Source organism: Anabrus simplex, chromosome 5 (genome assembly GCF_040414725.1).
Source record: "Anabrus simplex isolate iqAnaSimp1 chromosome 5, ASM4041472v1, whole genome shotgun sequence".
NCBI classification, from domain to species: domain Eukaryota; kingdom Metazoa; phylum Arthropoda; class Insecta; order Orthoptera; family Tettigoniidae; genus Anabrus; species Anabrus simplex.
Window position 1 is genome coordinate 179,448,374 of NC_090269.1, and position 23,050 is coordinate 179,471,423.

Consider the following 23,050-nt stretch of genomic DNA (forward strand, 5'->3'; position numbering starts at 1 on the left):
ATATATTGCAAATCGCGAGACCAAATAAATTAAACAAATGACAAAACTCTTCATATTTCATGTTAGATAAGGCCTTACCTTATAAAATGAAGTTTAATATGTCATTTCTTCTCATAAAACATGTTGCACGTAAACATAAAATTCACGCCAAACAACAGAACATAAACGCGAACCTAGCGGTGGAAAAGAGAAAAAAACTATTAACTCGTTTTTAATGCAAGAAAATGGCTTTCTCTCCAGGCCTTCTAGTATCTAGGAGGCTTTGGTCGAACGAAGGTAGTCGTGTAGTTAAGTCCTGCCCCGTTAGTGAGGTGACCTGTCCGACCACATCAGCGAACGCATCAGATTCGGTCCGACTGATTCACATTTACAATCACTACGACATTCGTTGTGAACATGGAACGGTAGTCCAAAGGCAGGTTGAAAGCAAAACCTGAGAGGAAGCAGTATGTATGTTCAGTCGTTAGCCCTAAGGCTGGTTAAATCCTCAACAGCTCCGCCATCAGCTGTCATCACTGAAGAGGCGTAATAGGGAAATGAGGAGTGAGGTAGTTTCCCGTTGCTTTCCTCACCGAGCCAGCCGTTGCTATTACATATCAGTCTGCCAAGCCCACTGAAATGCATACACCAACCGACCCTATGAGCGATATTTTCACACCATTCATAACAGGGACTGGCTGCACAAGAAATGGTATTACTAGCATCGCTCATACCTCGGTCACTTTCATATTGTCAAAGCCAAGGATGAGACTGAGACAGACAGATCTATGACAATAACAAATTTATTCTAGCCCATACCAGAAGACATAGTGCACTGTAAACACTACATCTCGCCAGCAAAGGCATGAGGAAGCAGTATGGATTACTAAATAAAGAAAGGATGAAGAGTGAAGTGTGGGAATACTAGTAACAACTGCGAATGGTCAACATGCAGAATATGTCCCTTATTAACATTTGGTTTAGATTTGGAAATAATAAGTGGAGATTAAGCTGGACAGAGAGCTCTAATCCCTCGAATTGACTTAACATCCGATAAAACACTTCCATTTTCTTTCAAGAGGCGTCAATTTCCAATTAGCTTGGCATTTTGTATCACGATCAATAAACCTCAAGCGACGTAAATGTCTCTACCACAACCAATTTTCAGCCAGGGCCAGTTAAATGTTGCGGTGTCAAGAGAGCGATATTTTAAAGTTGCATTAGTGCCAAAAGGAATGCACCGAGCAAGTGGCTGCGTGGTTTGGTCTCGTAGCTATCAGCTTGCTTTCAGGAGATAGTAGGTACGAACCCCACTGTTGGCAACTCTGAAGATGGTTTTCCCTGATTTCCCATTTTTACTCCAGGCAAATGCTGGGGCTGTATCTTACGGCCACGGTCGCTTCCTTCGCACTTCAGTGTGTGTCGATGCGACGTAAAAAAAATTGTAAAAATATAAAGTACAAGAAATGTTGTATATATAAGGAAATCCTTAAATAAATATTTACTCCATTGACCCTCATGCCTTGACGGGTTTCAGCTAGTTGATATTTACTGTTGTTACCTAATTCCTTTCTCAAGACTGCATTATTGACATTTTCTGATTCAATTGAAGCCCGTGATCGTGAAATTTGTCGTACCTCCTTACGATCATTTCGCTTTTGTGCCCATGTTTCACGAAATGTACAGGATTTATTCGCTGAACTATTACTAATCAGTGGAAAATTTAAATGTGGTACTGCTCCAAGACTTAAAACACGTCTATTTGGAAAGTTTAATAACTCACTCTTCAAGTCCATTATGTAGTCCGAGTCGTCCGAGTGTACAGAGCACACACGGGCATTCCCAACAGTAAATAAGTCAGGCCGTTTACAGGCATTAATCCTCTTTAATTTAATTTCGTTGTTCTTCGGAAAGCGATGAAATGTACTGTCTAAGGCCGGTATTACACTATCAAAGGACTTAGATAACAACTTTGATAAAATAATTTGATCAGTGTTTGATGCCATGTTGTAATCAAAGATATGCTATTGCACATCATCATATATCTTGGACAAATTCCGCAGTCTTCTTTCCGAGAAGATGGATTCTGAGCAGTTCCCTGCTCTAGTTGCAAGTGCATGTGCAGTAATAGTTTAAGGACCCTTGTTAGGACAAGTCTGACTTTGGATGAAGTCATGGATTGCGAGGAGAAACTCAATGGGAATTGTGAATACAATAATGAATGAATGTGAAAAGTGAGGACCCGAAATCATACTGGAGATAGTTAAGAATGTATATAGATACATTTCGGAAATTGGTTTAGAAAGTTGCTCCATTAGTGGGGAAGCAAAATACCCATTTAATAAATTATGTAAGTTTAGAAGAGCGGCTGGCACTTACTCTTCGTTTTCTTGCCGCTTGAGCACATCCAAATATATATACAATATGAAATGAAAATCCACAGCCTCTTTCCAGTCATTCGACCGGGTCACGAATGGAATGAATGAAGCCCCATCTAGCGGCGAGGATAGGAATTGGGCCGGCTGCCGAAGACTGTCGCACTCCTCTGGGGCAATGATTAATGAATGAAAGATGAAATGAAATGATACTGGAGAGTGTTGCTGGAATGAAATATGACAGGGAAAACCTGAGTACCCGGAGAAAAACCTGTCCCACCTCCGCTTGGTCCAGCACAAATCTCACTATATTAAACGTATTCCGGGAATTACGATTGCGGATGTGAGAAAAGTGAAGGTTCTCAGGACCCAAAACTTGGCTGAACATATGAAGGTAATTGCTGATGTTATATTACGTTTGCAATTATAATACTAAGATTCACTAGGCATAGATAATAAAAATGTAATATCAGCAGTTACCTTAATCTTTTCGGCTAATTGTAGGGTCCAGAGAACGTTTTCATTTTTCTTTCACATCTTCAACCGCAATGACCGTTACGTTCATTTGGGCATTTCGCTGTACTTCTTTAATGTCCATCTCCATGGCTAAATGGTTTAGTCCAGTATTCGGGAGATAGTGGGTTCGAACCCCACTGTCGGCAGCCCTGAAGATGGTTTTCCGTGGTGTCCCATTTTCACATCAGGCAAATGCTGGGGCTGTACCTTAATTAAGGCCACAGCCTCTTCCTTCCCAGTCCTAGCACTTTCCTGTCCCATCGTCGCCGTAAGACGTATCTGTGTCGGTGCGACGTAAAGCCAAAAAAAAAAAGGTTTAGTTTGCTGACCTTTGGTTACAGGGATCCCGGGTTCGATTCTCGGCAGGATCGGGAATTTTTAACAATAATTGGTTAATTCCCCTCTCATGGGGACTGGGTGTATGTGTCGTCGTCATCATCATCATCATAATCATCATCATAATATCGGACGAGTTGGCCGTGCGGTTGGGGGCGCGCAGCTATGAGCTCGCATCCGGCAGATGGTGGGTTCGAACTCCACTGTCGGCAGCCCTGAAGATGGTTTTCCGTAGTTTCTCATTTTCACACCAGGCAAATGTATGATTAATTAAGGCTACGGCCGCTTCCTTCCCATTCCTAGGCCTTTCCTGCCCCATCGTCGCCATAAGACCTATCTGTGTCGGTGCGATGTAAAACATCCTCATCACGGCGCGCAGTTCACCTAAGGGCGTCATATCAAAAGACCTGCACCAGGCCTCTCCGGAGCCCACACGCCGTTGTTTTATTATTATTATTATTATTATTATTATTATTATTATTATTATTATATTACTTCTTTAATCGCAGTTCTCTGATATAATACACTGACTTCGTGTTATACAACAGATCTTTCGCCTCATACTATGCAATAAGCAGTTTCACTGCAGTGACGCTCCAATTTAAATTATTGGCCAATTTTACGAGGTTATTGTTTTACTCTTATCACGAAATCTTTGATCAAATACTGTACAACAACGTGGAGAGACTCGTCCAAGATTGATGCAAGATGGTTTTCATCGATGTTCCTTCATCAAAGATTATAAAATTTCTTTGATCCAAGTTATTTGAATCCAAGTTCTTTGGTAGTGTAATACCGGCCTGAGTGGTTAGAGCAACCGGCGACGGCACAACACACCATGGCACAACACAGCGCAGAAAAAAGGAAACTCGTACACTGTTGCGAAAGTAAGCCACCATTATTGTAGACTAATGATCTAATGGCGCCCGGCGTGGCGTAGCGAACTTGGGTACCGCGTAACGTCACATGTGGCGTGCTACTGCGCAGCCAGTTGAAAACCCCTTCTGTCTAGTCTCTCGAGAAATTCTGTTAAACTGTTTACCCGTGATGTAACAGGCAAACAAACAAACAAACAAACAAACAAACAGACAAAATTTAATTCAACCTATTTTCGACTTTTGTACAGCTAATCTAAGAATACGAAATATGAGGCAAAAACTTGGAGTGTGTAGACAAATATTATTGACATACTGTAGATTGCACCTGGAACAGTGCCTATTCCGTCGAAGTATTATTTATGTATTTGTATTTCTGTTGCAGCCGTGGATATGCCGTGCCTCAACGGCGACGGCCAGTCGTGGCCTGAGAGCGTCTTGAGCTGAGCGCCGGTAAGTTATTTCTCTTGTACATGTCTTTCCTTAGCCTGTTGTGCCCTTCAGTGCTGCCACTATTGAAGTGCTTGTACCGTCCCCAATCCTCCACTTTCAACTAGCACTGTGGCCTCTTATACTTCTGTACACTACTTAATCATTAAAAACAATCTAACATCGTCTACTAGCCTCTTCCTGCTTCTGTTGCTTTCAATGGTTGAATAATAATAATAATAATAATAATAATAATAATAATAATAATAATAATAATAATAATAATAATAATAATAATAATAATAATAATATTATAATAATAATAATAATAATAATTGTTACGGGGTTTCCGTGGTTTACAGAGGGATGATAAGCGCCCGACGTGAATGGGTGGACAAGGAATTAACTGAAGCATAAGTTAAGACAATACATTTCGAAATTTTATTTCCTCCACTTTGTTTACATTTAAAATTTGATAAATAGAAGATATGTATTAACAATAACAATGAGCTCGTCAGCTCCAACAACATAGTGGACTTAAGAAGTTCGAATATCAGGTACAAAACTTGAGAGAATTACACTTAATAAATTACACAGAAAGAGCTGAATTGTTCTTAGGAGGTACAAAATGTGCAAGAGCACGATTTACTCCCATCCTTCACACAACAGGGGACTCGGCGCTCCAGCCTCGCAGAGGCATCAGTTTGTAATTGCGCACTTCCAACCTATCGGTTGCTTTTAATCAAAGAATGTACACAAGGTAGCCCCGAGGTGGGCTTGTCTATCGCCCAACAGTTTATAACTTTGTCTGTCAAGGGACTTCACACCAGACTCAATTCTACACACCACATTAGATTTACAGCGGCATTTTTGCCCATACTAAATGGCCTTACTGACAAAAGAAAAGGTTGGTTGGTTGTAACCGGCCATAAACAAACTGCAAGGAGGCGAAACACCTGGACTCCTTCTTGGAATACTTAAAACCGTAAGTGGGCTTATGGCCCAGTGATACAGAGGCTAAGCCTATTTTACACCGGGGTGACTAAATCAGAACATTAAATATCAGAAGAGTGTTAAGAATTTTAGAGGTTTAGAAACTTCAGTCACTTCATACCACGTTGAACGGGAATCAACAGAAGCTAATCACTCTTTTGTTCCCTTATATTTCATATTTCCCAGTAGGGAATAGAACCGAGTCCTCAAACTGGTCGAACATTCTACATTTACACCACCAGATTTAGAAATTTGCATGAAATAGAAGAGGTTGAAACCTTCCCCTCAAGCTATATGCAGGAGCTATCACATGTTTATGAAGATACGTGCCAGCCAAATGACGATCCCTCCTATGAGGACTTTATCGAGCTTGTGGGGAGGGAGCTTGACCAGCTAGACAACCCTGGTCTCCCTCCCGATCTACAACTCTTTAGGCCCTCCGAATTGCTCGCCAATATTAAGAAAGTTAAGAATAGGAAGACCCCTGGCTTGGACGGCGTGTCGGCGGCTTGCCTTAAGAACCTCCGCAGAAAGGCGCTGACATGTCTGACTAAGCCGTTTAATGCGATCGTGAGACTGGGGCATTTTCCCTCCTGGAAAAATGCCAAAGTAATCATGATCCTTAAACCTCTAGCTGACCCTGCTTTCCTGCAAAATTCTAGACCGTTTTCACTTCTGTCAGTAATGTCTAAATTATTCGAGTCCCTCCCCCACTCTAGACTATATCAGTTTATAAATGAAAAGAATCTTATCATTCACGAGCAGTTCGGTTCAGAGAAGGTCATAACAAAAGACAATACGGCCCTAAGCGCCCTGCTTTTATAGTATGTTTGAGGGGAAAATTCCGGAATTCTTTACTGGTAGGCTGGATTCTTGTACACCCCCCCCCCCCTCCATTTTGATTGGCTAGAGAAAATATGTACACATTTCTGATAGGTTGAAGAAGGAACCAGCAGAAGTGTAGACAACTTTGATAGATGAACAAAACAATGTTCAAATCTTAAGGTTTACCAAATGTGAAAATACACGTTTCCTAATAAATTAAGAGTTCGACCCGCTAAGGAGGAGCAGTTGAACCGATGATGGAGGCATCTAACGGTAGAAAACCAAAAATTCAAGATGGCCTTACAGAAGGCGCGCAGTTTAACTGGCCGGGAAAGGTGTACCCCCGGTACACCAACACCAACACCAACAACAACAACAACAATAACAATAATAATAATAATAATAATAATAATAATAAACAACTCTGAGAAAGTAGCATTCACATCTAGGATCAACAAGATAGAAGTGGCATACCAACTAAATAGAGATATCTACAACAAAAGATCAGTGTCCATCAACGCCAGGCTTAGGTATTATTGTTCAGTTATTTGTCCTGAGGCCCTGTATGCAGCAGAATGCTGGTTCTGATTGAAAAAACAAAACAAAGAAAGAACAATCCTGAGAAAGATTCTAGGACCAAGCCGAGAAAATGGTGAGTACAGGAGACGGCATAACAACGAACTGTATCTGCATATGGACAGGATAACGGATACCATTCGACAACGGAGGATTAATTTTTATGGCCACATAACACGTCTGAGCTCGCAGAAATTGACCAGCCGGATTTTTTCGTACTCCGTAAACAAGAAAACCAAGGAACCCTGGCTCACCAAAGTTGGAAAAGACCTTTGAGAAATACTGATCTCGCATGAAGACAGACAGGAGCGTGTTCCTCTCCAGAAAAAAGTTCGAGCCTACCAGCGACTCCAAGAAAGGCCGAAGTTGAAAACAGGCAAGAAGTGGACTGATGATCGATCGATCAATCAATCAATCAATCAATCAATCAATCAATCAAGCAAGCACTACTGATCTGCATTTAGGGCAGTCACCCAGGCGCCAGATTCCCTATCTGTTGTTTTCCTAGCTTTTTCGTAAATGGTTCCAAAGAAATTGGAATGTTTTTTAATAGATTTAGAGATGAGCTTCACATCTAGAATTTCATGTTTGTCACCTTTAACGTTTTCGTAGCTTACAAATTCTTCTTTCACCAGAATGAATACTCCGCCTCCTACCATTCATATCCTATTTATATGATACACACTCCAGTTCTGTAAGAAAATTTCTGCATCAATTATATCATTTCTCAGTCATGTCTCTTTCTTCACAATACTTGTACAGTTCAACACTAACATTTTTATGTCTACTGAATCGAATGGGTGAGAGGAGATCGATTTGGCTAAATTTGACGAGAAGAAGGAATAGACTGATAGGACACATCTTAAGACACCCAGGACTTGTTCAATTGGTTTTTGAAGGAAGTGTAGGTGGTAAGAACGGTAGGGGTAGACCAAGGTATGAGTATGGCAAACAGATTAGAGAAGATATAGGATGCAGGAGTTACGTAGAAATGAAAAGGTTAGCACAGGATAGGGTGGCATGGAGGCTGCATCAAACCAGTCTATGGCCTGATGACTCAAACAACAACACCTACCGATAACCCTTTTAAACACATTTCCTAACTTATACAGTGACAGTCAGAATTTTTCGGACTGAATAATTCATACATGTAATACCCCTGTTATTAAAGAAAGAACAGGTAATAAATTCGAAATTTCTAAACTCTAAATTTAATGCACTTCGTAGGTACTGGAGTTATCCAATTGTGATTTGTAGATAAGTTTACAAAGTAACAATATCTTTTATTTATTTGAGGCACGAAAAACTGCTGGTCAATATATTATTATTATTATTATTATTATTATTATTATTATTATTATTATTATTATTATTTTGCTATTTGCTTTACGTCGCACCGACACAGATATGTCTTACGGCGACGGTGGGATAAGAAAGGCCTAGGAAATGGAAGGAAGCGGCCGTGGCCTTAATTAAGGTACAGCCCCGGCATTTGCCTGGTGTGAAAATGGGAAACCACGGAAAACCATCTTCAGGGTTGCTGACAGTAGGGCTCGAACCCACTATCTCCCGATTACTGGATACTGGCCGCACTTAAGCGACTGCAGCTATCGAGCTCGGTATGCCAATATTTTTCGGACAGGAGATGTTTAGCTGCAAAAGGTATGCTTTGTACTGTATGCTGTGCATGCAGGTCCCATTTAGTGCCTTCCTAATGCACAAATCAGACACACCGATTCATAAGTGAAATAGGATGCAGAGGAAACAACAGTACATTTGATCAAAGGCAATTAGTAATATTCCATCATGAAAAAGGGAATACATGTCGACAGATCTCAGATTTGCTGAACATGAAGAAAATTACTGTTAACGATATTATCTGCCGATACAAATATCAAGACAGAATTGAAAATTTGCCACAGTCAGGTCACCCGAGGGTCCTTACTAGGAGGGAAGAGAGGGCAGTAGTAAGAAAAGTGAAAAAAATCCACGTCTTACTACAACCACTATTGCTGCTGCAGTTAAGAGCGAGTTTGGAAAGAAGATTAGTGCAAGTACAATCCGGAGGGTGTTATTTAGAGGTGATTATGACGGGCGAACTGCAAGAAAAAAGCCCTATATCAGCAAAATAAATAGGATCAAGCGACAACGATTTGCTAAGGAGCAACTTACCAGAGACATGAATTGGTGGAAGACTGTCATTTTCTGCGATGGATCGAAATTCAATGTTTCTGGCTCAGATGGGCGCATCATAGTTTGGAGACAGCCCAATAAAAAGTGTGAAGAAAGAAACATGAAGGCAACGGTAAAACATGGAAGGGGACATGCTATTGTGCGGGCTGTATGTCGGCTCAAGGAGTTGGTGAGCTGGTTTTTATGGACGGAAACATGGACCACCACCAGTATCTTCAGATTAAAAAAAAAAAAAATACATGAAGAAAAGTGCAGAAAATATGGGAGTTGGGGACTGTTTTAAATTTTATCAGGACAGCGACCCGAAACATACGGCCTATAATGTACAGCTATAGTTGTTTCAGAACTGTCCTAAAGTTGTGAATCCTCCCCCACAAAGCCCTGACATTAACCCCATAGAGAATTTATGGGATATAATGGAAAACAACATCCGGAAACTTCTCATAAATTCCAAAGCTGATGTGAAGAGATGACTGCAAGAGGAGTGGGAAAAATTGTCCCATTCCACCACAAGAAAACTCGTATCGGGCGAGTTGGCCGTGCGCGTAGAGGCGCGCGGCTGTGAGCTTGCATCCGGGAGATAGTAGGTTCGAATCCCACTATCGGCAGCCCTGAAAATGGTTTTCCGTGGTTTCCCATTTTCACACCAGGCAAATGCTGGGGCTGTACCTTAATTAAGGCCACGGCCGCTTCCTTCCAACTCCCAGGCCTTTCCTATCCCATCGTCGCCATAAGACCTATCTGTGTCGGTGCGACGTCAAGCCCCTAGCAAGAAAAAAAAAGAAAACTCGTGGAGAGCATGCCGAGACGCCTGACGGAAGTGCTTCGCAGGAAGAAAAGGATCACGAAGTACTAATATTCCTACATGGACTCCATCCTTCATATTTTTCTTGTACTTGCATTTTCTCCGAATATTTATGAACAGGCAATTTTTGTATTATTATAATTACATTCATAAATTTCAAATTTGTTGTGTATCATGAAATGAAGTACAGCTATAATGTACAGCTATAGTTGTTTCAGAACTGTCCTAAAGTTGTGAATCCTCCCCCACAAAGCCCTGACATTAACCCCATAGAGAATTTATGGGATATAATGGAAAACAACATCCGGAAACTTCTCATAAATTCCAAAGCTGATGTGAAGAGATGACTGCAAGAGGAGTGGGAAAAATTGTCCCATTCCACCACAAGAAAACTCGTACCGGGCGAGTTGGCCGTGCGCGTAGAGGCGCGCGGCTGTGAGCTTGCATCCGGGAGATAGTAGGTTCGAATCCCACTATCGGCAGCCCTGAAAATGGTTTTCCGTGGTTTCCCATTTTCACACCAGGCAAATGCTGGGGCTGTACCTTAATTAAGGCCACGGCCGCTTCCTTCCAACTCCCAGGCCTTTCCTATCCCATCGTCGCCATAAGACCTATCTGTGTCGGTGCGACGTCAAGCCCCTAGCAAGAAAAAAAAAGAAAACTCGTGGAGAGCATGCCGAGACGCCTGACGGAAGTGCTTCGCAGGAAGAAAAGGATCACGAAGTACTAATATTCCTACATGGACTCCATCCTTCATATTTTTCTTGTACTTGCATTTTGTCCGAATATTTATGAACAGGCAAATTTTGTATTATTATAATTACATTCATAAATTTCAAATTTGTTGTGTATCATGAAATGAAGTGAGTATTTATTTTAGGTATCTGTATGTGAAACTATTCATTCTAGAGTAAGCAAAATTATACTATTTGTGTTTGTTATTAAGCTTTTTATGTGAAATATAAAGGAACTCTGCCTGTCCGAAAAATTATGACGGTCACTGTACGTATCACTGCGGTTTAAGTAAAGGCAGTCTGAGCGCAGATCCCTATCTCCTATCCATCCATTATGATTTTGAAATCTCACACCCAGTTTCCCACATACTCACTCCATAGTCTCATTAAAATCCTCAATCACCTTCCGGTCAGTATCCCTCCTACACAGTATTCCACTGATAACGATCTCCATTTCCTGAAACCTCACCCGTGCTGCATTTATCAGATCCCACACATCCCCAACTGTTGATGATGATGATGATGATGATTATGATTACTGTTGTTTAACTGGTCCTAACAGCTAGGTCATTGGCTCCTAATGGTACGAGATGTAACGAAATACAAATTAAAACTTCAAAATGTATCCACTGATTAGAATCTAAAACGAATGGTGATGAGAAAATGATCGTGAAACAAAAACAATCAGTGGATACAATTCACAATGTCATAATCATTGCGATGATGCTTATTATCTAAAGGGGTCTAAAATCCAGGTCTCCGGCCCCTCACAGTGGTACTAATCACTAGTAAAGCAGAACCATGGTGTTCCTCCTACAGTGGTACTAATCACAGGTAATGTATACTCATGGTGTTGCTTGCATGGTAGTACAAATCACATGTAATAAAGACCCATGGTATGTCACACACAATGGCACCACTCGCAGTTAACATAAACCCATGGTGTTCCGCACATAGGGGTACAACTCACAAGCAACGTAGACTGGTGCTCCTCACATAGTGGGACTGATCACGGGCGCCGGTGTTCCCGTCGTGTTCCTCACTTGGTGGAACTAATCGCAGGCCACGTATACTCTTGGCATCGCTCACACAGTGGTATTAATCATAGGCAATGCAGATCCACGGTATATCGCACATTATGGTAACGCCCTCTGGCAACACAAGCCCATGGTGTTCCTCACATAATGGCACTACTTTCAGGCAACGGTACTAATCACGGGGGTCATTCATACCCGTGGTGTTTCTCACATAGTCGTACTAACCACAGGCAACGTAAACCCATGGTGTTTCTCATAAAGTGGTACTACTCATAGGTAGCACAGATCCATTCTGAATACAGTGGAACCGACCAGTGGAATACACGTGATGACTTCTATCATAAGCAATACTCAGACCCATAGGCTCCTCACATAATGGTACTGCTCCTATATAACGTAGGCCCATGGTTTTCTTCACATGGTGGTACTAGTCGCAAGTAACTGCGACCCATGGTGTTCCGCATGTAATGGTACTAATCACAATTATTCTTATGGTTCTAATTTCATCATCCCTTGTTCGCCCCCTTTTAGCAGTCTCTTATGACAGGCAGGAGATACCGTGGGTATAGTCTTAGTCTGTGTCCCCCCCTCCCACAGTGGAGAGAGAGAGAGAGAGAGAGAGAGAGAGAGAATAAGTAATCTGACACTTAGAAAAATGAATCACCGGACAAAGAAAGACAAGGGCCACGAAGAGCGTGAAAATGAAATGCTCCTAAGCCTCGAATACCATCGGGGTTGAAAAATAACAAGAGTTCACTAAGGGAAGTCGGACAGAATAGATGAAAGTGAGGAGCCTGGCACAAGTATATAGAAGCAGTGCCAGGTCTCAGCTAATGGTCCCATGGTCGCCAACTCACGCTCCCAAGTCGAGAGCCTTCAAGCACCTTTAGCTCGCCTCCCACGGCAGATAGGGGATACAGAGGGTGTATTCTTCATCTGCATCCCCCACCCACAGGGGGTCCCAACTGTGTTGGTACTCATACCTGCTTGCCTTACGTTGTTGGCACCAGTGTGAAACACTACCACGGTCTTCTTTCCCTCCTCCTTCTCTTCTATTTTCCTCAACATCTGCCCTAACATAATTCTTGGATAACACCCTACCCTGGTTCCCTTTCCTTCACACACTTCCCCCACATGTCTTACAATGGAACCCCCATGACAGAGCCTCAACCCTACCCACCTCATTTGGTCCCCTCTCCTCCTGGTAAGCCCTGTGGTAAAACTTGCGCCGAGTAAAAGTTGCGCCGTGTTAACATCAGTAAAACATGCGCCGTGGTCATTAATCATTCTAGGATCTCATAAGCGAGAGGTCTTGTTTGTCTGGGAATTCCACAGGGAAGTTTCGTGTTTCAGAATGTGACAGTGTCCACTGCCTACTTACCCCTTATCAGGGTTTTCAAAATATTATTTCTGATTTCTTCATTTTTATATCAGCATCACTGTTTGAAACAATTTCATTTGTCATTTATTAATCTTGTATACCCAGGGAAATGCGACAGGCCTCGCCAGGGCACACAATTTCCTTTCCTTGGCAGTAGCTATGGTTCATTCTTGACCCCTATCACTTCATAAGGGGTGCATGTCAGGAGAAACGTAGGGTGAGACAGTTTTTTTTTGTTTTCACTGGTCATTCTTTATTCAACAAATTCGCTATCATTTCATTTGCCATCCATTAATCTTTGTCCGGAAAAGCACGCCAGACCTCGAATTCGGCAGCATTTTCTTCCTTTAGTGGTATTTCATCATTCATTCTATTCCTGACCCTGTCAGCTACAAACAGGCTGTGGATATTCTTCATAAGACTGGAAAGCTGATTCCATGTTTCCACACGTGGTTTGTAAATAAAGTCAAACTACGTAGTTATACACATTTCACCCACTGATATAAATACGATGCAGGTCTTTTAAATGTGCAAGAAACCAACATTGATAGAGTGAATAACATTTTATCTATATTAACTAGCAATTACCCGCGGCTTCGCTCGCGTGGATTTTGTAATTTGAACAAAGTAATCGTTCCTCGGCATTGTACTAAGACATTACCTACCGGGCGAGTTGGCCGTGCGCGTAGAGGCGCGTGGCTGTGAGCTTGCATCCGGGAGATAGTAGGTTCGAATCCCACTATCGGCAGCCCTGAAAATGGTTTTCCGTGGTTTCCCATTTTCACACCAGGCAAATGCTGGGGCTGTACCTTAATTAAGGCCACGGCCGCTTCCTTCCAACTCCTAGGCCTTTCCTATCCCATCGTCGCCATAAGACCTATCTGTGTCGGTGCGACGTAAAGCCCCTAGCAAAAAAAAAGACATTACCGGTATCTGAAAATTCATAAAGTATAAAATCTCACCCAAAAATTGAGTTTCATTTACCCCAGAAATTCTTTGTAAACCATGTTTGTGGTATTACCTTTTGGGGCTAATACGACCGTGCGGCATAAAACTGTACATGCGAGAAACAGTCTTCTCTTAAGTAGAAAAAATAGATACACGTTTCTTTATGTTTAAAGGAGATTCCAAATACCTATTTCCACATCTGTAACATCTTCAGTTTTTGAGATATACAAAAGTATCCCCATAGAAATAATTCAACTCCTCGATCAGTCCTTCCCCCACTCCCATCTAAGTGTATTTTCCGAAAATTAAATTCATGTTTCTTTATTTTTAAAGGTGGTTTCAAATACCAATTTTCACGCCCGTAACATCTTCAGTTTTTAAGATATAAGTATCCTCATAAAAAATAATTCGACTATTTTTCACTTCTTTTCACCCCCCGTTAAGTGGCTTCTCCGAAAACAAAAAGGTACATGTTCCTGTATTTTTAAAGGACTCTCAAAATACCAAGTTTCTTGTCTCTAACATTCAGCCGCTTTTCCAATTCTTTTCAGCCCCTTAACTGGATTTTCCGAAAACCAAAAAGTACGTGTTTAATTATTTTTAAGGAGATTCCAAATACCAGTTTTCATGTCTGTACGTCTGTAACACCTTCAGTTTTTGAGATAAATGTATACTCATAAAAACAATTCAACTTCTTCTTCTTATTATTTTTCCCCACCCCTCTGCATTAAGTGGACTTTCCGAAAACAAAAAAATCGTGCTTATTGTGAAAGGAAATTGAAAACACCAACTTTCACGTCTGTAACAGCTTCAGTTTTTTTTAGATAAAGCGTCCTCATAAATATGTATTTCAACTCCTCATTTACTTATTTTCAAATGCACACCCCTTACGTCGATGTTCCGAAAAAACACGTGCGAGTTTCTTTATTTTTAAAGGAGATTCCAAATACTAATTTTCACGCCTGTACCATCTTGAGTTTTGAGATATAAGAATCCTCATAAAAGTAATTCAACTCCTTTTGCGCTCCCCACCCCCTTCTCTACCCGTTAAGTTGATTACCCCCTCCCAAAAAGTGCGTGTTTATTTTTATAGGAGATTCCAAATACCAATTTTTACATATTTAGCATCTTTAGTTTTGAGATATGAATATCCTCATACAAATAATTCAACACATTTTTCAATTCATTCACCCCACTTCAGTGGATTTTCCGAAGACACAAGAACACGTGTTTCTTTGCTCTGAAAAGAAGATTCAAAATACAGTACAAATGTTCATGCCTCTAACATCTTCAGTTTTTGAGATATATATCCTCATAAAGAGAATTCAACTCTTTTTTCAACCCAGTCTGTTAGGTTGATTCCCCCCACCCTTCCAAAAAATGCGTGTTTCTTTATTTTTAAAGGAGATTCCAAATACAAATTTTCACGTGTGTAACCTGAAGTTTTTGAGATAGAAGTTTCTCCACAAAAAGAATTAAATTTTTTCACTTCCTTTCACCCTCACCTCCCGCTTAAGTCAGTTTTCCGAAAACCATAAATACCCGTTTCTTTATAAAGGAGCTTCCATATACCAATTATCACGACTGTAACTTCTTCAGTTTTTGAGATATACATATGTATCCTCGTAAAAGGAATTCATCTCTGTTTTCACCCCCCCCCCCTCCCCAAACAAGTTGGTCCACTCCGCAAAATGCGTGTTTCCTTATTTTTAAAGGAGATTCCAAATACCAATGTTCAGGTCTGCAACATCTTAATTTTTTCAGATATACTGTAGATATGCTAATTTTAAAAATTCACTCCCTTTTTTTCCACTTCCTCTTAAGTGGATTTTCCGAAAAACAAGTGTTTCTTTACTTTTACAGGAAATTCCAAATACCAGTTTTCAAATCTGCAATATGTTACGTATCTGAGATAATTTGCAAATATAGTCTTTTTTAAAAATTCACCCCGTTTGTCATTCCTGTTCACCCCCTGTTCGTCGGATTATCCAAAAACACGAAATTATGTGTTTATTTTCACGTCTGTAACATCTTAACCTTTTAAGATACAAGTCTCCTCATAGAAGGTGATCAACCCCTTTTCCCCTTTTTTAACACCCCCTTCCCTTAATGGGATTTTCTGAAAACAAAAAAATACGTGTTTCTTTATTTTTAAAGGAGATTCCAAATACCAATTTTTACGTCTGTAAAATTTCTTCAAGTTTTTGAGATATAGATATCCTCATTTTAAAATTTTGAAATTCACACCCTTTTCGCCCCCTCAGTGACGGAATATCCAAAAATCCTACCTTAGTGAGCACCTACACACTAATATAAATGTATCCCGAAAATTTCATTTCTTTATGTCCAGAAGTTTTGGCTCAGCGATGATGAATCAGTCAGTCAGTCAGTCAGTCAGTCAGGACATGTTATTTTATATATATTGTGCCCGTTTACATCTCGTAGACAGCTTTCAAAATGGCGCCGAATGAAGGTATGGCCCATCCGATCTATGAGATGCAAGGAATATATATGTAGTGCGATATTATAGAAGGCCATGCATGTCTGGGAACGGACAAATATTGAAGGCACTACGGGACAGTAGAGAGTCAAGTGAATTGTTTTACAAAAAAAGTAGAAGCGAAGGGATTGTTAAAAAACTTCACTTAAAAACCTGCATCGCAAGAGTGAAAACGTAACCGGTAAACGAGCTATATATTGAAAGAAGATACAAGAATTTAGAGGAGATTCTTGAAGAAAAGGGATCGTCGTTGTAAAACAAATAATATAATTCACCGGCCGACGAACCAGAGTTAATTAAAATAAAAAAAGCAAGATACGGTGATATACGCCTAGAAGGATCCCGAGAGCAGTCGCGTCGCATTCTGTAAGGAGGGACCAATTGAAACCCAAGAGAAATACTTTCATACGGCAAGAAGACTACCTTGGTCTAATTCAAGAAAGAAGAAGAAGAAATTTTCGAGATTTTCCCAGAAAGAGCCGATATATATACGGAGAACTTAATCCTGACGAGATCAAAGTTATATCTCAGAGAGCAAGAAAAAGGAATAACAACTGGAGAATTATTATTGTCAGATGGATCATATCATGACAATTTTCTGCTCCGAAATGAATATTTTTGTTATCTGCAGAAGTAATATGATGTGTGCCTGCTAAGCATGCATGATGGACCAAACTGGGGAGCGGTACATCCTAACCAGATGACCAACCCATAATGAGGAAGGCAACGGCTAACCAGATGACCAACCCATAATGAGGAAGGCAACGGCCAACCAGATGACCAACCCATAATGAGGAAGGCAACGGCCAACCAGATGATCAACCCATGATGAGGAAGGCAACAGCCAACCAGATGACTAACCCACATCCTGACCGCAGAGCTAACGACATCCGAGTGGAGGCGGAACAACTGGACCAAATGTAACGACAAGCGAGCTAAGTCTTTACATTTTTGATATCGTAGTTTTTGATTTGCGTATACATTTACTTGTGGCATGTGCTGATAAGTTGGTTATATAAAGCATTGAATTAAGAGTGCAAGTGAATAATGAAAGTGAAGTGTGAGATATTTAAGTCTCTAGTAATACGATCAAGCAGTGTAGAATAAGATTCTAGTACATTACATATACGCCACCGCATTTTTTTGGTCAGAATAACTGATGAGTTACGAGAATTTGAAGGAATTGTCTTTTATAACAGCTGATAGCAGTGATTTGACACATTGTGAAATTTTGATAAATCTCGTATTGGTTATACTAAATGTTTACGTCATGTTTGGTCCGCGCGTCTGAGATGAATGTGTAGAATCACGTACTCTTTGCTCCGCGACATAAGAGTATTGAACTCAGTTTGGGGTTATGATATATAACGTTATTGAGATGTGTTTATTGGAAAAGCAATTGTGACATATTTGGCATGGTAATATAAGAGTAATTGCGACATGTTGTAGTGGAGGTTATGATAATGAAGTTGTTAGTTGAATGTTGAAATCATGTTACAGTATTGGTAACTCGGCGAAATAAGTCAATGTATAATGAAATACGGATGTTTATTTATGTGTTACGGAGAGGGCAAGGATTGCCTGCATCTAAGGAAATGCTATGTCACATTTATAAGAGGTAAGGATTTGTGTGAAATGATACATGTACGTGAAACTGAGCACACCGCGGGAATGACCTGAACTAAGGTATGAGTGATATACATTGAAGTAGAATTGAGATTTTGATGGGATTATATGGCAATAGTAGATGCTGCATTTCAAGTACGAGAATATTATGATGTATTTTATAACGGAAATGCAAATATGATATTTATAAATGCGGTAATATATTTCCGAGCATAAATGCGTAGTATTTACATTCTGACTGCCCAAATGAATTGAGTAACTTGCGAAGATGAGAAATGTTATGGAATATGACAAAGGGAGAGCACATAGAGCCTGAAATAGATGTGTATGTGAATCAAAAATTATGTGGAAAGCTAGATAGATAACTTATTTATTCTAACATAGTTTATTTGAATTTACATTCTTTAAGATAATAATGGATAGGCTAGGAGCCAGATTTAACAGGCATTAGGGAAATATGCCTTAGTCCGTAAGTCGTTACCGAAGCGCATCATAGAAGAAAGACCAAATTAAATGAGTTCAGATTTATGTTCAAATTTATGTTCAAACTTATGTTCAGATTTATGAGCAGATTTATATTTATATTCATATTCGAACTCAGATCTATTTGTTTATTTTACGTTTTATTCTGCTAAACTATACATTTTATTCAGATCTAATTAGCCTGATTTTGATGATAATGAACAATCTAAACATCATAACGATATTTGCATCAACTTAATGACTTGTTTTCAATGAAGACTGTAGATGTCCAGTGATCAATTGTAAATAGTAATATTCATTTTTTACTTCAATTTTGGAATTGGTGTAAATAGCTTAACATTACATTTATTTTTCTTTTCCACGAGCCACCGGTGACTCTGAATTATTATCTGTACATAGTAACAACGCGAATACTACCCTAAATCACATTACTTTTTCCTAGGGCAATCTTTTATTCAAATAAATATTATGTTTTCTAGAATTTGTGTGTGATGAATTCTTTCCCTTTTACGTACTTGATAAGCTAGTTGGTAAGCCAAGAAAGTAATTGACAGAGTTGATGCCTGATTTGAATTTATCTAGGACTTACATCGTTGGTACTTTAGTCAGGTGAATTAATTATTTGGTATTACATCCTCGGTGAACCGGCATTCTCTTCGAACTCACGTTAAGCGAGACCTAATGTAAAATTTTCAGATTTTACTTGAGAGATGGATACCCTGAGAATAAATTGAGCCGCTGGGAATTATCTGCTTACCCTTTTCCTACATAGGGGGCACAATATATATATTTCAAAATCTCAGTTGTACAGATATTCACACCATTCGTTGAACCTGGAAATAAGCCCCTGCGGTGCAGCGCAGGTAGCAGTTGCTTAAGACAGCTGTAAAACCACTTCTACTCCCGACGGGGAATCTCCACGGCATACTTTAACTTGGCGCAACTTTTACAGTTCCAGCCCTATATTTCCTGAAGACTGCAGCAGTTACTTCCTCCTCCCTTTTCTCCCTCCCATCACCCTGGTGCACCTGTGTTTTCCTATACTCTACTCTACATTTCTCTTCCGTACTTGTTCCTTTCCCCCTACTTCCACACTTCTCAGCAACAGTTCCCTATTTCTCATCTTCCCTCTGTTGTTCTATCTGCAGTGACTCATATACCGATTTCTCACAGACACCTGTCCGGTATTCTGATCCTGAATAGAGCCCTTAGCAATAGCCTTCCTCTTAAAGCATTAGACCACCGGTCTTCTACAATTCCACCCTTTCCTTCCCATCCCTCTTTGTCTCATCATCATTATCATCATCTGTTTACCCTCCAGGTTCGGTTTTTCCCTCGGACTTAGCGAGGGATCCCACCTCTACCGCCTCATGAGCAGTGTCCTGGAGCTTCAGACTCTTGGTCGGGGGATACAACTGGGGAGTATGACCAGTACCTCGTACAGGCGGCCTCACCTGCTATGCTGAACAGGGGCCTTGTGGAGGGATGGGAAGATTGGAAGGGATAGGCAAGGAAGAGGGAAGGAAGCGGCCGTGGCCTTAAGTTAGGTACCATCCCGGCATTCGCCTGGAGAAGGGGGAAACCACGGAAAACCACTTCCAGGATTGCTGAGGTGGGAATCGAACCCCCCTCTACTCAGTTGACCTCCCGAGGCTGAGTGGACCCCGTTCCAGCCCTCGTACCACTTTTCCAATTTCGTGGCAGAGCCGGGAATCGAACCCGGGCCTCCGGGGCTGGCAGCTAATCACGCTAACCACTACACCACAGAGGCGGTCTTTGTCTCCTACGGTACTATATCCTGTTTGAGGGAGGCCTACCTTCCTTCATGCCCTCTGAGAGAATTCTAACTATCTTCATCATTTCTCCAACTTCTCCCTCATACTCCTTAATGCCTGGCCACACCCACAGTTCATACATTTGCACTCCTTAGCCATTCTTTATGGGATAATGAAAAAACTTATTCTGTGCACAAAAAAATGAAGGAAATATTGTCTAGGATAGTACACAAAGATCACATGACAATAAACTAATTAATATACTACCGGTACAGTACTACTTAGTTGTAGTATATTTTGATCTTATAACACCCTAACAGGATGGAAACTGCCGTTAATTACTGAATACCGAAAGGAATACACAAGAATTACAAATTCTAAACTGCAGTTAAGCCTATCCTAATTACAATTGTTACCGAGTTTTTGTGGTAGTTATGCGTGAAAGAAGGTGCGGGGTGGTGAACAGGTCTCAAGCTACTAAAGTAAAATTAATTTAAAATTTAACAAGGTTATATTTTCTTTTTTAAAACAAAGAAATAACAAGCATGGCAGGTACAAAGTAGCAAGTCCAAAGGGTAGTTACAATATTTACAAGATTTGGGCTTCGCGCCCTGACTCCACAATGCTAGGGCAATCAGCCCAGTTTTACCCCAAACACAAGTTTCAACAGAGGGGCAGAAAACCCCATTCATGCCTAGGAGCCCTTGCTCCAAATTACACAGAAAAGCCTCCACGAGGCGTACAACACTCAATTTTCAAAAGAGCCACTCGCTCTCAAATTTAAGCCTCTCCCAGGCCACACCAAACTCCACCTTCAAGTTGTCCTCAACGGGCCTAAACACAGGGGTAGAATACCCAATCTACTGAGGTCTATAAAATGAAAAGAAGGTTAATTAAATGACCTCTAAGGTAACAATTTGAGAGGAGGCGAACTTGCACTCCTAATACACTTTGATTAAGACCTACTTGGCACTAGGCCGTTAATACAAGGGCTAATCCCATACTAAAGAGGTGACTTAAGAAGAGAACAATTTGTTTTACGTTAACGAAGAATAGGTTGAGAAAAATAAGTTCACCTCAAAACAATATGAGTGGGAGCTCGAGAGGGTTAGCACTCTCTATCCCAGTATGTAGCTTTAAAAGAGAATATATGAAAGAGTAGTTACATTTAGGAAAAGGTTACATGGTGGAACGCTTAGAACCCGCCCCGAGAGTTAAACTGCTGAGCTAGCAAAGAAAGAAGTTATTAATCGGCCATTACCTTGTTGTTGACCGCTGCCGAGGAAAGAGGCGCTTCCCGCCTCCTGCTATGTACTTTATACACTGAAAGATGGAACAGAAGTGGCCCGGAGACCCTAAAATCAGCAATTTATATACTCTCGCGGAAGTTTCTAGGCGTTAGGGGAATGAGAACACCCTCCCACGAGGATTTTATTGGTTCATCCATAAACCCCCTACACAATACTAAGAAGAAACACATAATTGGTGGAAAATTAATTTAAGAAATTCGGGATAGGCTAGATTTAAAACAAGGGGAAAGAAGGGGTTAATATTGCCAACTTAACCAATGACTGAAAGAAATTTAGCAAAGAACGAACATTTAAAATAAAAATTTCTCCAACAAAATAGTTCTTTGACTCCGCACTAGGGTGCACTATTGTTGATCTTCAGTAGTGTCCTCTAGAAGAGAAAGTTCACACTTCTTACTTCAAGCAAAACAAAAACACATCAAAAATGACACAGTTCAAAAACTCGAAATTTTCCACGTGGTGACATCTTCTGAGAAGGTAGCGAATTAATAGCGTATATAAAGTTCAGACTTCCTCCAGCAGAGGAGTTTCAACTGGCGCAAATTTTAAATTAGCGGCGTGGAGGTGTACCGCCCGGTACAGACCTCCCCCCCCCCAAAAGTACCTCCAGGGGTGACACATGAAATCTGTTTGAAACAAGGTCCAAGTTATGCTGTGGATATGAAGATTGATTGCAGAAGCATTTATAAGATTTCTTAATTTGGTTTGATTCAGTTTCAAAATTTTGTTGTTGCAGGTGAAGTGAAGTCTTTATATTTGTAGAAGTTGAATTTCTGAAGATAAACTTTTAATACTTAGAGGTGAAGAAAAATTTTGCAATTGCCGCCAAATATTGCTGTTGAATTCCCAAGTGTAGTCATTGCTTATCGTAACTGTCCATGTAGTTGATGTTGATTAAGTTGAATGGCCAGACCGGCCGTTGCAGCTTGCGTCCAAAAGGAGGCCGCTCGGACCCCTCAAGTACCCTGAGATACCGCTCGCCCGCACTATGAGGGGAGCAGAGGTGTTGAAACACGCCGCGCCCGCGGTGAACATATACAGGCTGCGGGCAAGTAGCAGGTCGTGCGCCGCGCATCAGCCTTGGCCGGGAGGAGAGCTCCGGCTCGCCGTGCACCAGACGTCCTCGCTGGAGAAGAGGGGGCCCGTCCTCTGCCCCAGATGCTGCACGGCGCCGCGCGGCTGCGGGGGCACTGAAACATTAAAGCTAGGCGGCAGAATTGTGTTGGACCATCATTTTTTTGAGGGCACAAGCTTGGTGAAGAGGTTGAGGGGTCAGCGGCGTGCAGATGTCCATGGCATTTAATATAATCCAGCCACAGTGTGTATTGGAGCAGGAGACGGGAGCGTGGTAATG

At 40.9% G+C, this 23,050-nt stretch overlaps 1 protein-coding gene across 11 annotated transcripts in view; it reads left to right on the forward strand.

Annotated features, from left to right (window-relative positions):
* Positions 1-23,050, forward strand: part of tou (toutatis) — a 1,002,029-nt gene that overhangs the window by 229,627 nt on the left and 749,352 nt on the right. For all 11 annotated transcript variants that reach the window (XM_067147191.2, XM_067147194.2, XM_067147190.2 and 8 more), the window contains exon 2: positions 4,467-4,534. The gene's annotated coding sequence lies outside the window, so the exon portion shown is untranslated. The remainder of the gene's footprint in view (positions 1-4,466; positions 4,535-23,050) is intronic.